This window comes from Anomaloglossus baeobatrachus, chromosome 11, assembly GCF_048569485.1.
Source record: "Anomaloglossus baeobatrachus isolate aAnoBae1 chromosome 11, aAnoBae1.hap1, whole genome shotgun sequence".
Classification (NCBI taxonomy): Eukaryota; Metazoa; Chordata; class Amphibia; order Anura; family Aromobatidae; genus Anomaloglossus; species Anomaloglossus baeobatrachus.
Window position 1 is genome coordinate 142,419,592 of NC_134363.1, and position 16,245 is coordinate 142,435,836.

Consider the following 16,245-nt stretch of genomic DNA (forward strand, 5'->3'; position numbering starts at 1 on the left):
GTCTATAGCCTCTGTGATCTACTGTCACTGAGGCTGCAGAATGAGTTAACTGAGAAACCATGAGCAAGCGCGCTATGACTCTCTAACGTGGAGCTTATAACTTTTTTTTTTTTTTTTTCTGAGATCACCTCACCCTACAGACCATATTAAAGATGAATGTGCAGGAAAACAAAAGACCTGAAGAAAGCAAACGGTGCAAAATGTTTTAATGAATTACAAAATTGATTTTAACCCCAACTGCACTTCCCTAAAGATGGAGAACCCCTTTAATGCTCATATTCCATTATGCAATAACGGATTGTAGCATTTTTTTTTTTCTTTAGGACTCTGAGTTGTGTTGTTCCTCCATTATTCCTCTTGGAAAACTGAAAAAAAAAAGCTAATAACAAAGCGCTACCATTTTTCCGGTCAGTAGGATTTGTCTCGACATTGTTTGACGCAATGATTGGACAGCCTCAGATTAAGGGACACACCTCTTTAAGAAAGAAAATGTTATTTCTCAGTTTACCCTTTCTTCATACTTTTACCGGAGGAATAATAGAGGAATTGCACAACCTAGAGATTACAGATGGCGGAACGGTTATTACAAAACATTGCTGTATGGACGGCACGGACCGTGATTTCCTCCTGCAGAATAGAGACTGCACCATCCGCTGAACCCTCACTTCGTACTCCGTTTTTGTTGTGATCCTCCTTTTAATCCAGCAATCCGTAATCCAGAATATTTTCTTGTCTGTGGGACATTTATTTACTGCACAGACCTTCAGTTGAGCTTTATTTACTTTTTAAAGATAATCCATAATAATCTCATTATCCGTCATGTATCAGATTCCCTCGATCGCAGATTTAAAGGAATTTGTCAGTATTTATTTTTACTTATATAGCGCTATTAATTGCATAGCACTTTAGACGTCATTGGTATCTATGGTGCTTCCCCCCCCCCCCTAATATACCGTGTATTTCAGACTATAAGCCGCACCCTGGTTTTAGAGGAGCAAAATAGGAAAAAAAAATTTTAAGCAAAAAATGTGGTTATGACACAGTTATGGGGCGAGGATCTGCTGCTGACACTGTTCTGGGGGTAATGTCCACAAATTCTCTACTAAGGTACCCCATCCTGGTAATGATCCTCCTGCCTTATATATGATCCCCATATATATATATATAATATATATATATAATGTCCCTAATCCTGGTATATACTGCCATCCTGCTATATACTCCTTCCTGGCATATGGCTGCATCCTGCTATATACCACCCATCCTGAAATATATACCCCCCATCCTGCTATATACCCACAATCATCCTGCTATATACCCCATCCTGCTATATACCCACAATCATCCTGCTATATACCCCCATCCTGCTATATACCCCTACAATCATCCTGCTATATACCCCATCCTGCTATATACCCACAATCATCCTGCTATATACCCACAATCATCCTGCTATATACCCCTACAATCATCCTGCTATATACCCCATCCTGCTATATACCCACAATCATCCTGCTATATATATATACCCCCCATCCTGCTATATATATATATATATATATATATATATACCCCCCATCCTGCTATATATATATATATATATATATATATATATATATATATACCCCCCATCCTGCTATATATATATATATATATATATATATATATATATATATATATACCCCCCATCCTGCTATATATATATATATATATATATATATATATATATATACCCCCCATCCTGCTATATATATATATATATATATATATATACCCCCCATCCTGCTATATATATATATATATATATATATATATATATATATACCCCCCATCCTGCTATATATATATATATATATATATATATATATATATATATATATATATATATATATATATATATATATATATATATATATATATACCCCCCATCCTGCTATATATATATATATATATACCCCCCATCCTGCTATATATATATATATACCCCCCATCCTGCTATATATATATCTACCTCCCCATCCTGCTATATATATATATATATATATATATATATATATATATATATATATATATATATATATATATATATATATATATATATATATATATATACGCCCCCATCCTGCTATATATATATACGCCCCCATCCTGCTACATACACCCCCCATCCTGCTACATACACCCCCCATCCTGCTACATACACCCCCCATCCTGCTATATACACCCCCCATCCTGCTATATACACCCCCCATCCTAATCTATGGCCTGCATCCTGTGCACAGAAAAAAATAACACATTTATACTCCTCTTTCCTCACTTCAGCAGCATCGCTCGTCCTCCTGTCTGTGTCATAATATAAATGGGGAGCGCACCACAATGGAGAAAGTATCACTAGCAGGGGTGCTACAAGTGCAACACAAGAACAATGTAGAACAGAGGGAAAGACGTTGCACATAATTGAACACAACAGTTGTGCTCAATTATGTGCAACGTCTTTCCCTCTGTCCTCCTGTCTGTGTCAGCGCCGCTGACCTGTGTGGAGCCGGTCACCGTTCCCCTGCGGCATCGCGATCTCCTCCGGTCTGTCGCCCGCTGACCTGTGTGGAGCCGGTCACCGTTCCCCTGCAGCATCGTGATCTCCTCCGGTCTGTCGCCCGCTGACCTGTGTGGAGCCGTGTGCACAGGGATGATGTCATCGCTGTGCTCACCGCTCTCTACACAGATCAGTGGCCAGCAGACAGGAGGAGATCGCGATGCTGCAGGGAATGGTGACAGGTGAGAATACCGTACATTTGGGGGGAAAAAAAGTGCGTCTTATAGTCCTAAAAATACAGTACATCGTCCCCTGCATATTGCATTCGATTTCTGAGAAGCTGAGACTACGGGGAAAGGGTCATCAGAAAATGACATTGTTTAAACCAGGTTTCTATATTCAGTGTATTCCACGATCTTGTTTTTTTATACCACTATATTAAAAAAAATGCTGCAATTTGTACACGGACCACGACGCCTCATATTAGACCTTCCTGAATTCACTTGGACATTAGCAGCAAGAGTTTGATTCAAACCCTATTTGCTTGTATAAAAGTGTTAGCTGAGCATGCTCTCATCAGGGCAACGATCATCATACAGGAGGGGGGGGTGAGCTGTGGTACCTCTTATGGATAATAGTGGATCTGTTATCATTCGTTGTACAGGAGGAGGAAGTGAGCTGTGACCTCACTTGTGAATGGGGGATCTTATTATATGGGGTATATAGAGGTGTTATCAGTCATTGTACAGGAGGGGGAGTAGGTAAGCTATGACATCTTATGGTTAATGGTGGATTCTGTGTTATCACCCATTATACAGGAGGAGGAGGTGAGCTTAAAAATCCCCCTGTGAATGGTGGATCCTGTTATACTGTGTATAGAGGTGTTATCAGTCATTGTACAGGAGGGGGAGGAGGTGAGCTCTGACATTCCAAGGTTAATAGTGGATTCTGTGTTATCAGTCAATGTACAGGAGGGGGAGGTGAGCTGTGACATCATTCTTCTGTGAATGGTGGATCCTGTTATATTCTGTGTATAGAGGTGTTATCAGTCATTGTACATGAGTAGAGGAGGTGACCTGTGACTTCTCTTATGGTTATTGATAGATTCTGTGTTGTCACAGCTCACCTCCTCCTGAACAAGTGATATCACTTACTGTGAATGGTGGATCCTGTTATTTATTAGAGGTGTTATCACTCATTATACAGGAGGAGGAGGTGATCTTTGATCTGATCTACTGTGAATTGTGGATCCTGTGTTATATCACTCATTGTAGGGGGGAGGTGGTGACATGTGACTTCCCTTATGGTTAATGATGGATTCTGTATGATCACTCATTGCATTAAGAGGAGGTGAGCTGTGACCTCACATATTGTGGATGGTGGACATTGTGTTATATACATTGTATAGAGGTGTTATCAGTGGCTGTACAACAGGAGGAGGTGAGCTGTGACATCTCATGGTGGATTCTGTGTTATCTACTGTATATATAGAGATATTACCTTTTGTTCTAATCCTGTCTGTGATGATGAGACTGTTGAAAAGTCCTCTATACAGAACCGGAAGTAGAAGTAGTATAAGGCTATGTGCACACTAGAAAAAGGATTTTTCTTAAGAAATTTCTTAAGAAAATGTCTTGAGAGTGAAGGATTAGCGCACCTGCGTTTTTACCGCGATTTGGTGCGTTTTCGGTGCGTTTTTACCGCGGGTTGCTCCCTGCGTTATTGTGCCATTATCTATGGTAACTAACGCAGTTAGCTGCAGAAAAGAAGTGACATGCTCATTCTTTTTCTTAAAAAAATCTACAGAAAGAATTATCTTAAGAAAAAAAATGCAGTGTGCGCACAGCTAATTTTTTTTGCCATAGTTTTTGCTGGGGAATGTCTGCAGAAAGGTTACAAGAATTTCTCAAGAAATTTCTGCAGCAAAAACGCACCAAAAACGCAGGTAAAAAACGCAGTGTGTGAACATAGCCTAAGACCTAGTCATATGTGTGAAAACGGCAAGATTTCAGATTTATTTATTTTATAGATATTCTTTTTATTTGTTTGTTACCTGTTTTAAAGATACATTTAACAATAAATCTGAATTATACAACAGGTCACTGGTGATGTTTTTTCCTTGCCCAAAAGCTTGGTGCAGAGCGCAGGGTCTATGTGAGCACGGCTGGTGTGCTGCCATAGGGGACTCCTACTCATGGCACTGTAGTTACATGTGAATTTTCAGCTTTTGAAGGTCGTTGAATAGTAAGACATGTATCACTAATGGGGGCGGCACATGGCACAAAGGTTTTGGTTTACTACTTTCAGCTGCTTGAGTAGACGTGTAATGGGGTCACCTTCTTTAGATGGAGGCAATATGAAACAAAATCTAATATATAAAGCTCTGTGTGTATGTGTGTGTCCGCTAAAGGAATCCGCACCGTCGCATTTACAATCACGAAATTTTGCACAGACACTCCATGTGACTCAGGGAACATCATAGACTATGTTTTGACAGGAATATTTAACCCCGCGCTTTACAGTTACTCTCCAAAAAACATGTCTTCATTTAACTGAATGGAGGTGGGAGCTATAGGATATTAATAGCAACTGTCAGTGGTTGCTATAGGAACAAAATAAACTGTTAGTATAAGAAGCTTATGTGTGAGGTAATAAGATGTCGGTGGGGAGACGGATAGAGAGAGACAGAGACAGACTGGCAAGGAGACAGAGAGATAGAGACAGGCAGAGGCAGCCCTGGGACCGAGGCAGCCCTGGGACCGAGGCAGCCCTGGGACCGAGGCAGCCCTGGGACCGAGGCAGCCCTGGGACCGAGGCAGCCCTGGGACCGAGGCAGCCCTGGGACCGAGGCAGCCCTGGGACCGAGGCAGCCCTGGGACCGAGGCAGCCCTGGGACCGAGGCAGCCCTGGGACCGAGGCAGCCCTGGGACCGAGGCAGCCCTGGGCGGCACGGTGGCTCAGTGGTTAGCACTTCAGTCTTGCAGCGCTGGGGTCCTGGGTTCTAATCTCACTAAGGACAACATCTGCAAGGAGTTTGTATGTTCTCTCTGTGTTTGCGTGGGTTTCCTCCCACACTCCAAAAACATACTGATAGGGAATTTAGATTGTGAGCCCCAATGGGGACAGTGTTACCATTGTATGTAAAGCGCTGTGGAATTAATAGCGCTATATAAATGAATGAAATTAATAAATGAATGGAATGAATGAATGACGAAGACGGACCAGGGAACGAGACGGACCGGGGAACGAGAGAGACAGAGAAACTGATACAGACAGACACAAACTCGAAGAGAGACAGTTACTATCCCGGGCAACACCCGGGTACTACAGCTAGTATACAAATATATTCAAAGTTTTTTCACTTTTGCCTGTAAATAACCATTTCACTTCCCGTCCTTCCAACGTATAAGTAAACCAGGAGAAGCCCGGTTAATATTTGACAATAAATATCTTATTCTGGGGTGAAAGTCCGCACTCGCTAATTAAAATCGTATATTTCAACTGCCTCGTAGTAAAACATTTGTAGCAGATGCAGCGTCCGACCTCAGAGGATTTGTGAATGACAGATCCTTTGATCGCGTTCCCCCAACACCTGAGAGCCGGGATCTCATCTGTGCCGGCTCAGCCGCAGTCTCCGCACTTAGGATGCCAATCACAGCCTCGCCGCGGTAGAGGAGCCGTCCATTTCCAAGGTCATTTTTGCTATATTTTTTTTTTTTTTTTACTACTGTAAAAAGCATCTTCATTCCAAGACTAGATAAAGCATACACCGTTACATTTGTCCTGTGGACAGTTGGGGATGATCAATGAGCACATGGTCACATAGAACAAGAAAAAAAGCCTCTTTATGGTGTATAAAAACATGACATCATCTTCCCCTATACATTAAATTTGGAGTTACTTTTTAGTCATTGATTTTGTAAAGACATCGGAAGTTCAGTTTTGCCTTTGTAGATTCCTCATCAGTTCTGTATTTCTGCTGAGTAAAACTCAGACTTTGTGAGGCTATAATTCACCGCAAAAGACTGTAGGTGAAGGTGACGCAGTAAAGACCCTATATGTCCATGTTCACACGTTGCTCTTTTGTAGTTTTTTTTTTTTTCTGCTGCCAAATCCTGCTCTTTTCACAGTACAAAGCTACTTCCAAAAATTTAGGTTTTGCTATTTTTTGGGGGATTTTCTGCTTGTCTTTGCTGCTTTTTATTATGTTTTATTATTTATTTATTTTTTTGCTGTTATTTTTGTTCTTTATTTCCCTGCCTTTTTTTGCATTTTTTTTAAAATTACCTTTGTTCATTTGCTTGTTTTTTCCCTGCCTTTTTTTTCATTTTTTTGCTATTTTTGTTCTTTATTTCCCTGCCTTTTTTGCCTTTTTTTTTTTGCATTTTTTTTAATTATCTTTGTTCATTTGCCTGTTTTTTTTGTTTTTTTTTCCCTGCCTTTTCTTTTGCTATTTTTTGTGCCTCTTTTTTTTTTTGCTCCTTTTATTAATTTGTTGCTGCTATTTTTGTTCCTTATTTCCCTGCCTTTTTTTGCATTTTTTTTTAAAGTATCTTTGTTCATTTACTTGTTTATTTTTTTTCCGCTTGCTTTTTCTTTTGCTATTTTTTGTGCCTTTTTTTTTCTCTGCCTTTTTTTGCAACTTTTCTTTATTTTCCTTGCTCCTTTTTTGCTTTTTTTTTTTTTTCGCCTGCCTTTTTTTTTTGCCACTTTTTTATATTTTGGGTCTTTTTTGTTTGTTGCCTTTTTTGTTTGTTGCCTTTTTTTATCTCCCTATTTTTTTTTTTTTTTTTTAAATTTGTTCTTTTCTTTTTTTTTTTTTTTTTAATTTTTTACTGCTTTTTTGTACCTTTCTTGCCCTGCCTTTTTTAATTGCTACTTTTTTTTTTCTTTCTTTTAAATTTGGTCTTTTTTTTGTTTTTGCTACTTTTTTTTTCCCCCCCCTGACTTTTTTTTTTTTTTTTTTGTTTTGGTCCTTTTTTTGCAACGTCTTTAGTGTGTCATTTGTCTACATCACACGTTTAAATAAACATAGTTTTCATTTACCACAATTGCAGCAAAAGCGCATCTGTTGCATTTTTGCAGCATGTTTGCACTTTCTCATTGTTTGCAATGGTGAAAAAACTCTCTCCAAAAACACTGAAAGAATTGATATGCTGCTTCTTTCAAAAACACAGCAGTTTTCGGTTGCACTCCAGGAAAAAACAATCGTATGCATGGGATTTCTGAAATCTCAGGTTTTGCTGGTACTCTAAAAAATCCGTTTTTAAATTTGCATAAAACTCATGGGAAAAGTTGTAAAAGGAAAAAATCCCCGCAACGTGTGAACGTAGCCTAAACAACAATAGTCGCCTACTTCTTCATACTGGCTTAAAGGGGTTGTCTGACAGTAAAATATTTATTTATTTTGTAATAGAGGCACACTTGTTCTTCCAGCGCCACCCAAGGATTTAACGCAGGCATCTTGGAAGGTCTGTGCCAGCTTCAGCCTTATCTTCCCTGATCAGAAGTCACACCACCTCTGCAGCGGTCAGGTGACTAGAAGGGCGAATCATCAGAGAAACCCCTAATGACTGGATCTTCTAGTCACCTGACCGCTGCAGCCAGTCACAGGCCACTTGTAAAGTGCACACACACACCAGAGGTTTGCGAAGGCGCTAGAAAGATCACTTTGCCTCCATTTATTATTCTTAATAAATCCATGCCTAAAAAAAGGAAAACACAAAATTCTGTAATATCTATAACATTTTCACCCATTCCCCCCCAAAAAAAAAAATAAAAAAAAAAAATATATATATATATATATATATATATATATATATATATATATATATATATATATATATATATATATATATATATATATATATATATATATATATATATATATATATATATATATATATATATATATAATATAATATAATATAATATAATATAATATATATATATATACACAAATAAGAAAGCCGCGGAGACACCATCACGTGTTTCTCAACGCTGGCAGGAAACTAGCCAGGTCTTTCACCGGGAAGGAACAACCACGGGAAGGGCAGTCACCAGTCAAGGAGACCACCTATACCAAACATGGTATCCATCCACAGACAGCCGTTTCGGGGTATTTGCCCCTCATCAGTGTGGAGTAGGAATCTGGCTAGTGGGGGCAATGCCTAGTATAAGACTACTTAAGCAAGCATTGTTGACCTTAGGGAGATCAACATATCCACTGCGGAGACACCATCACGTGTTTCTCAACGCAGTGATTCTAGAGCATTGCCCCCTGGGAAGTATGCAAATAAGAAAGCCGCGGAGACACCATCACGTGTTTCTCAACGCTGGCAGGAAACTAGCCAGGTCTTTCACCGGGAAGGAACAACCACGGGAAGGGCAGTCACCAGTCAAGGAGACCACCTATACCTTGCATACCTCCCAGGGGGCAATGCTCTAGAATCACTGCGTTGAGAAACACGTGATGGTGTCTCCGCAGTGGATATGTTGATCTCCCTAAGGTCAACAATGCTTGCTTATATATATATATATATATATATATATATATATATAATAATATAAGAAACTCCCCAAAAATACCCTGTGTGAACATGCCTCTGCAATAAACTAGTGCAGGCTTTCTCCTGTGTGAGACATGTAATGACAGACAGTCTGATCTCCTCCCTTAACAAGCTGTGTGCCCCTGTGTGGAGTGTTTTGCTCTGCATTGTGGTAATTGTTGCTATAGGGTCTACTTTATGATGCACGGTGCTGGGTTTTTTTGGTGTTTCTAGGTGGTATTTTGTTTTCTGAGGAGGCCAAACTAAAAACAAGCTTGTGACACTTTATGCCTCTTTTTTTTTTTTTCTCCTTTTTACAGTAGTTGGTGGTTTATATACCTTTTTTGACTTTTTTTTCATATATTTGCATTAAACTAATTTTACTAATTTTAAATTTAAGAAAGATGAAAAGCAACTTTTTTTTTAAATTAATTATTGTCGATCTTGATTGTGCTACCAAAATGAAAAACAAAAAAAATTGTAGTCGTGATCAGTCAAGATAAATGTAAATGCCTTAAGGGTATGTCCACAGGTGATGGAAAAGGTCCACTGCGGATTCTGTTGCAAATGTTGTTGCGGATCTGCTTGTATTGGATTGTATTGGATTTTATTGCAGGGGTGCTGTAGATTTTACCCTGTGCCATGCAAAGGTTGAAATCCATAGTGTAAATCCACAGAGTTTGTGTGATGCCCTGACAAAATCAGGGTGTCACAGATGACTGCACCCCTCTTCCAGGTGCAGGATTCCCTCCTCCTTGGCCCTCCATCACAACCCCACATCCAGGTACACAACACCAGCCAGCAAAGCCTAGTCACCCACCATGACAATAGGGACACACCAGTCGGCGGGGCCAAGCGGATGGTGACTCCCACCTAGGGGTTCTGAGGTGTCCTGGGAGGGAACAAGATAGTTGAACAGAGACAGGGAAAGAGCGGACTACTGACTAGGTGGCAGACAGGGCCGTAGGAGACGGAGATCCGGTCATGGGAGACCTTAAGTGGACCGGGGCAGGGTTGTAGCCCACCGGTACCGACCGCGGTAATCCGGTCCGGAGGCCGTGCACGACTGGGTACCTGGACCCTAGAGCAAGGACAGCTTCAAGCACCTTACTAATTGACCAGCTGAGGACAAGATTTCAGGTCTTGTCCCACAGGAGGCCCACATAAGAGCGAGACGGAAGCCCAACGAGGGGGATAGGGCTCCGCAATTGCCTGCTAAGATCCCACGGGTCAGTTTTCGCGGGCCACCGCTCCCAACACACAGTATCACCGGGAGTGGACTTCCCCGTTGCATGCGGAGTAGTCACCAACAAGGACACAAACATTAAGTGCAGGAGGAAGGACCCCTGTTTGCTGTACCAGGGTGTGGGACTCGAACACACCCACCGGAGGTCAACGGTCACTGGCAGTTTACCATCTGGACTCTGTGTGAAGTTATTGAGGAACTGTGAGTACACCAATACCACCCAGTCAAACCTGCAAATTGTGCTCCACAGCACCATCCCACCTGTATTCAGGCCCCAGGACAACACCTCCCCTACCCATGGAGGGGATAACATCCAGCTGACCCACTCCATAGGTCCCAGGCGTAACCCCCAGCGGCAGCAGCGGTGTCACCCACAATCACCGCACACCACGCGTCACTGACAAAACCTTACCCATCTAATAACCCCCCCCCCCCACCTTTTCACTTGCGGGCGACGGACGGGTGCTCAGGTCCGGGTCCAGCTTCCACTCGAGCCACCGCCACAACCCCGGATCCGAGCGTCTCGAGCAGCCCCCCTGTCGCGGTCTGTCCCCCTGCCCGCTACATTTGCATGTTGCAGTGTGGGGATGAGGCATGTGAAAACAGTATGGAGAGCCACCTTAAAGGCCCAGTCACACACAACGACTTACCAGCGATCCCGAAAACGATGTGACCTGATAGGGATCGCTGGTAAGTAGCTGGGAGGTCGCAGGTGAGATGTCACACATCAGATCTTACCAACGACGCAGTAACGATACAGGTGGCAGTATCGACCTGTATAGCGATCTCAGCAGTCACTGTGACCCTGTCACACAGTGTCAAACACAGCGATGTGTCCTGCCCAGCAGGACATTGCCTTTGAAGAAAATGACCTGGACCATTCTGCAACGACTAGAGATCTCACAGCAGGGGCCTGATCGCTGGTAGGTGTCACACATAACGAGATCGCTAACGGGATCGCTACTGCGTCACAGAAACCGTGACTCAGCAGCGATCTCACTAGCGATCTCGTTATGTGTGACGGTACCTTTAGACATCCGACTTTTGGCATCTAGCCTCCATATGACAGCAGTTACTATGTGAACATGCAAGTTAGCTCTTCTATAGACCTAGAAGGCACAAACATTATTCTCTTGTTTTATTAAAGAGAATTTGTCAGGTGATTTTGTAGTACAATGCTAATGTTATCTTTAAATATGGCTTGAGGAGACCTTTCAGGATCAGTAAGTTTTATAGCTCTACCTTATCCTGTTATCTTGCTGTAAGCGTCATAGAATTCAGTGTCTCCTACACACTAGTCAAGTGTATGTAAATATAATTTACATATTCACTATCACTGCTTAGAGGTGGGAGGGAGTATGGTGGGGGCAGGAGTGCACATTCAGTTCAGATTTACCATCACCAATGCCAGCTCTGAGAGACAGGAAGGCGGAGCAGTGAATATAGTTTGTATGTACATGTGCTTGACTAGTTACAACATCACACTGAATAGGAGCTTACAACAAGGTAACAGGATAAGGTAGACCAATAAAACGTATTGATCCTGTAAGGTCTCTTTAAGCCCTAGTTAAAGATAACAGTACTGTACTACTACAAAAATTACCTTTAACAGCTTGCTGTGTATACAGAGACACTTGCACACCTTGGCCAATCACATCCACATTCTCTTATGTATCAGATGTCCTCACTGATACAGTGGGGAAAATAAATATTTGATATACTGCCGATTTTGTAAGTTTTCCTGCCTACAAAAAATGGAGAGGTCTGTAATTTTTATCATAGGTAACTTCAAGTGTGACACAGAATCCCCAGAAAATCATATTTAATTATTTTTAAATACAGTGGAACCTCGGTTTACGAGTAACTTGGTGTGAGAGTATTCCGCTATACGAGCAAAGCTTGCTGTAAATTTGTAACTCAGTTTACGAGCAAGCTTTGCTGTACGAGCAAATACTCACCGCACACACTTCCGGGTCCGTACTTTCACCACGCTCGGACCCGCTCTTGCAGTCCACACACACACACACACACACACACACACACACACACACACACACACACACACACACACACACACATATATATTATGCTCACCTTTTCTTCCATTCCCTTGCCAGCCTCCTGGTTCTTGTAGTTCACCGGTACAAGATGTGTATCGGGTAACCATCGCAACCGATGCCGGAACGTCCGCTGTCAGCCGCTTCTCAAAGACAGTGCGCAGACCAATCAGAGGCAAGGGGCTCCTGCCTTTGACGTCAGCGCTCTGACAGCGGAAGCTCCGGCATCAGTCGCAATGGTTACCCGATACACATCCTGTAGCGGCGAATTACAAGAACCAGGAGGCCTGCGAGGGAACGGAAGGTAAGGTGAGCATAATATGTTTGTGCGTGTGTGGAATGGCACAATAGGGGACCAGGATTGGACATTGCACAAGTTGTTGAACAAATTGTCTGAGCTTGCATTATTTCCTATGGGAAATCTTGCTTTGCTAGACGAGTAACTTAGTTTACAAGCACACTCCCAGAACGGATTATGCTCGTAAACCAAGGTTTCACTGTAATTAATTTGCGTTTTATTGCATGAAATAAGTATATGATCACCTACCAACCAGCAAGAATTCTGGCTCTTGCACACCTGTTATTTTTTTTTCTTTAAGAAGTTCTCCTACTGTGCATTTATTACCTGTATTAATTGCACCTGTTTGAATTTGTATAAAAGACACCGGTCCACACACACAATTAATCACACTCCAACCTCTCCATCATGGCCAAGACCAAAGAGCCGTCTGAAGACACCAGGGACAAAATAGTAGACCTGTACAAGGCTGGGATGGGCTACAGGACAATAGGTAAGCAGCTTGGTGAGAAGGCAACAATTATTAGAAAGTGGAAGAAACACAAGATGACTGTCAATCTTACTGGTTTTGGAGCTCCATGCAAGATCTCACCTCATGGTTTAAGGATGATTCGGAGAAAGGTCAGGAATTAGCCTAGAATTACACCTGGTCAATGACCTGAATAGAGTTGGGACCTCAGTCTCAATGAGTATCGTTAGTAACACACTAGACTTCTGGGCACGCAAGGGCCCCATGTTCATGCCATCAATGTCCAGGCCCATTTGAAGTTCACCAATGACCATATGTATGATCCAGAGGAGGCATGGGAGAAGGTCATATGGTCAGATGAGACTAATATAAAACTTTTTAGTATCGACTCCGCTCGCTATATTTGGAGGGAGAAGGAAGAGTACAACCCCAAGAACACCATCCCAACTGCGAAGCATGGGGGTGGAAACATCATAGTCTGCTCCGTATTGAAGGGAAGATGGATGGGGTCATGTATTGTGAGATTTTGGCCAACAACCTCCTTCCCTCAGTAAGATCATTGAAGATGGGTCATGGCTGGGTCTTTCAGCATGACAATGACCCAAACACAACAAGGGCAACTAAGGAGTGGCTCCGTAAGAAGCATTTCAAGGTCCTGGAGTGGCTTAACCAGTTTCCAGACCTGAACCCAATAGAAAATCTTTGGAAGGAGCTGAAACTCAATGTTGTCCAGCGACTGCCCTGAAACCTGAAAGATCTGGAGAAGATCTGTATGGAGCAGTGGGCAAAACTCCCTGCGGCAGTGTATGCAACCCTGGTCAAGATCTACCGGAAACGTCTGACCTCAGTAATTGCAACAAAGGTTTCTGTAGCAAATATTAACTTCTGTTTTTCTACTGTATCAAATAATTAATTTGCATTTTATTGCATGAAATAAGTATTTAAAAATCATACAATGTAATTTTATGGACTTTTTTTTAATTCTCGGTCACAGTTGAAGTTACCTATGATAAAAATTACAGACCTCTCCATTCTTTGTAGGTGGGAAAACTTGTAAAAGCGGCAGAGGATCAAATACTTATTTTCCCCACTGTAAAGGCCCCTTTACACACTGAGACTTTCTAGCGATCCCAACCTGGCCGGGATCGCTACAAAGTCTCTGGTGCGCTGTCAAACAGTCAGACCTGGCCAACGACGCAACAGCGATCCGGACCTGCAGAACGACCTAGCTAGTCATTGGGGACGTTGTAAAGCAGCTTTTGGAAAGGGAAGTCGCTAACTAAGTCGCTGTAAAGTCCCCTTTACACACTGAGACTTTGCTGCACAGCGGGAAACAAAGGACCAAAGAATGGTCCTGAACGATTTGTAGGGATCAGCAACTTCACAGCAGGGGCCAGATCGCTGATGTGTTTCACACACTGCAATGTCGCTGGGGAGGTCGCTATTACGTCACAAACCGGTGACGTTACAGCGATGTCGTTTGCGATGTTACAGTGTGTAAAGCCACCTTAACAGTGAGGACATCTGAAGAGTTGATAGGTGTAGAGATGTCAGCCATCACACAATCAACAAGCAATTGAATTGATGTTGCTAATTCATTGAGTGATTACATTGTTTATGCAGGAACAAAAATCCTTGTTCTCGGCAGCGTTCACCCGGAGCAAACTGAAGATGTGCTGCCGATAACGGGATAGTGTAGGGGACAGATTTATCGTTCTGTGCCCATTATTCTTTGGCATCCTCTGTAACGAGGCCGGAAATGAGCACCGAATGACTTCAGTATTGACAATCGCGCTCGTTTAACGGTTTGACTTTCGCGCATGTAAATGTAACCTAAAAGGTTGAGTGTGGTGGTGCCATTTGTGAGCGTTTAGGACCCCACTTTACACTTTTACCCAGGGCCACACTTTGTCTAAAATTGGCTCTGCCTATTTCTGTGTTAGGGGAAAATCCTGTGTGTAGGAAAGAGGTATTGATAGACAATTTGTGTCTTCTGGTATTTGTTTCCACCATCAATCAGTATAGCCGCAGTCATGCTAGAGTGGTCGGAGGAGACCCCGAATATTAAACTGTTGTTAGATTTTTGGATTTGCATTTTTGCAGTAATTTGTGGCTCCTTTTTGAAACCTAAGGGTCTTTTTTTTTTTTGTTTTTTTTTTGTTTTTTTCTCTCCTGTGCAGACTTGTCACAAAACCTGAAGTCTCATTTACACGTTGCTTATTTTTTCCTTGCAAATATTTCTTTTTCCTGCCATCACATCAGTATTTGCTGCAGATTTGTGTACACAATCTGAAGCTTACTAGAATGGCATTACAAATTCAGTAATTGCATTAAAATATATACAGTATTAAAATATATTTATATATATATATATATATATATATAATTTATATATAATATTAATTTTTATATATTCATTTTATAATTATAATTTCACGCCATTTACACTTTAAATGCATTGCTGTTCTTTTTATATATATATATATATATATATATATATATATATATATATATATATGTATATATATATGTATATGTATAAAAAAAAAAAAGCTAAAAAAGAACGTGTTGCCACCCAACTTTTTCAAGGCTCAATCATGTGTATAAATCGGGTGAGGACATTCCGATAAAAAAAGATGGCTCTCGAATCATTATTATTTTTTTTTATCTCTGCTGTATTCGATGTGCTGTGATTTGACTCCGAAATTGGTACAGTGCGAGAAAAAAATCTGATGCCAAATGGACCATCAGTATGAGATCTGATTTTTATGGATACATTACAATTCAGATGTAAACTGTCGTGTAAAAGATTAATAACTATGCACTGAGTAAAAAAAAAGACAAGTGAGAAAAAAAATTATATTATTATTTTTATACTCCTGTGATCCCAGCCTCAAAACTTTACACCCTTTTCTTTCAGCTTTTCATTTTTACGTCCTACAATAAAAGGCTTTATTATATATATATATATATATATATATATATATATATATATATATATATATATATATATATATATATATATATATATTATATATATTTTTTTTTTTTAAAGAGCCCTTTATTTCCTTTTTTCTTTAATTTTTATTTTCTT

General features: G+C 41.0%; 1 protein-coding gene across 4 annotated transcripts in view; it reads left to right on the plus strand.

Annotated features, from left to right (window-relative positions):
• PRDM2 (PR/SET domain 2) overlaps positions 1-16,245 on the plus strand; it is a 164,737-nt gene that overhangs the window by 72,639 nt on the left and 75,853 nt on the right. The gene's annotated exons all lie outside the window — the stretch shown is intronic.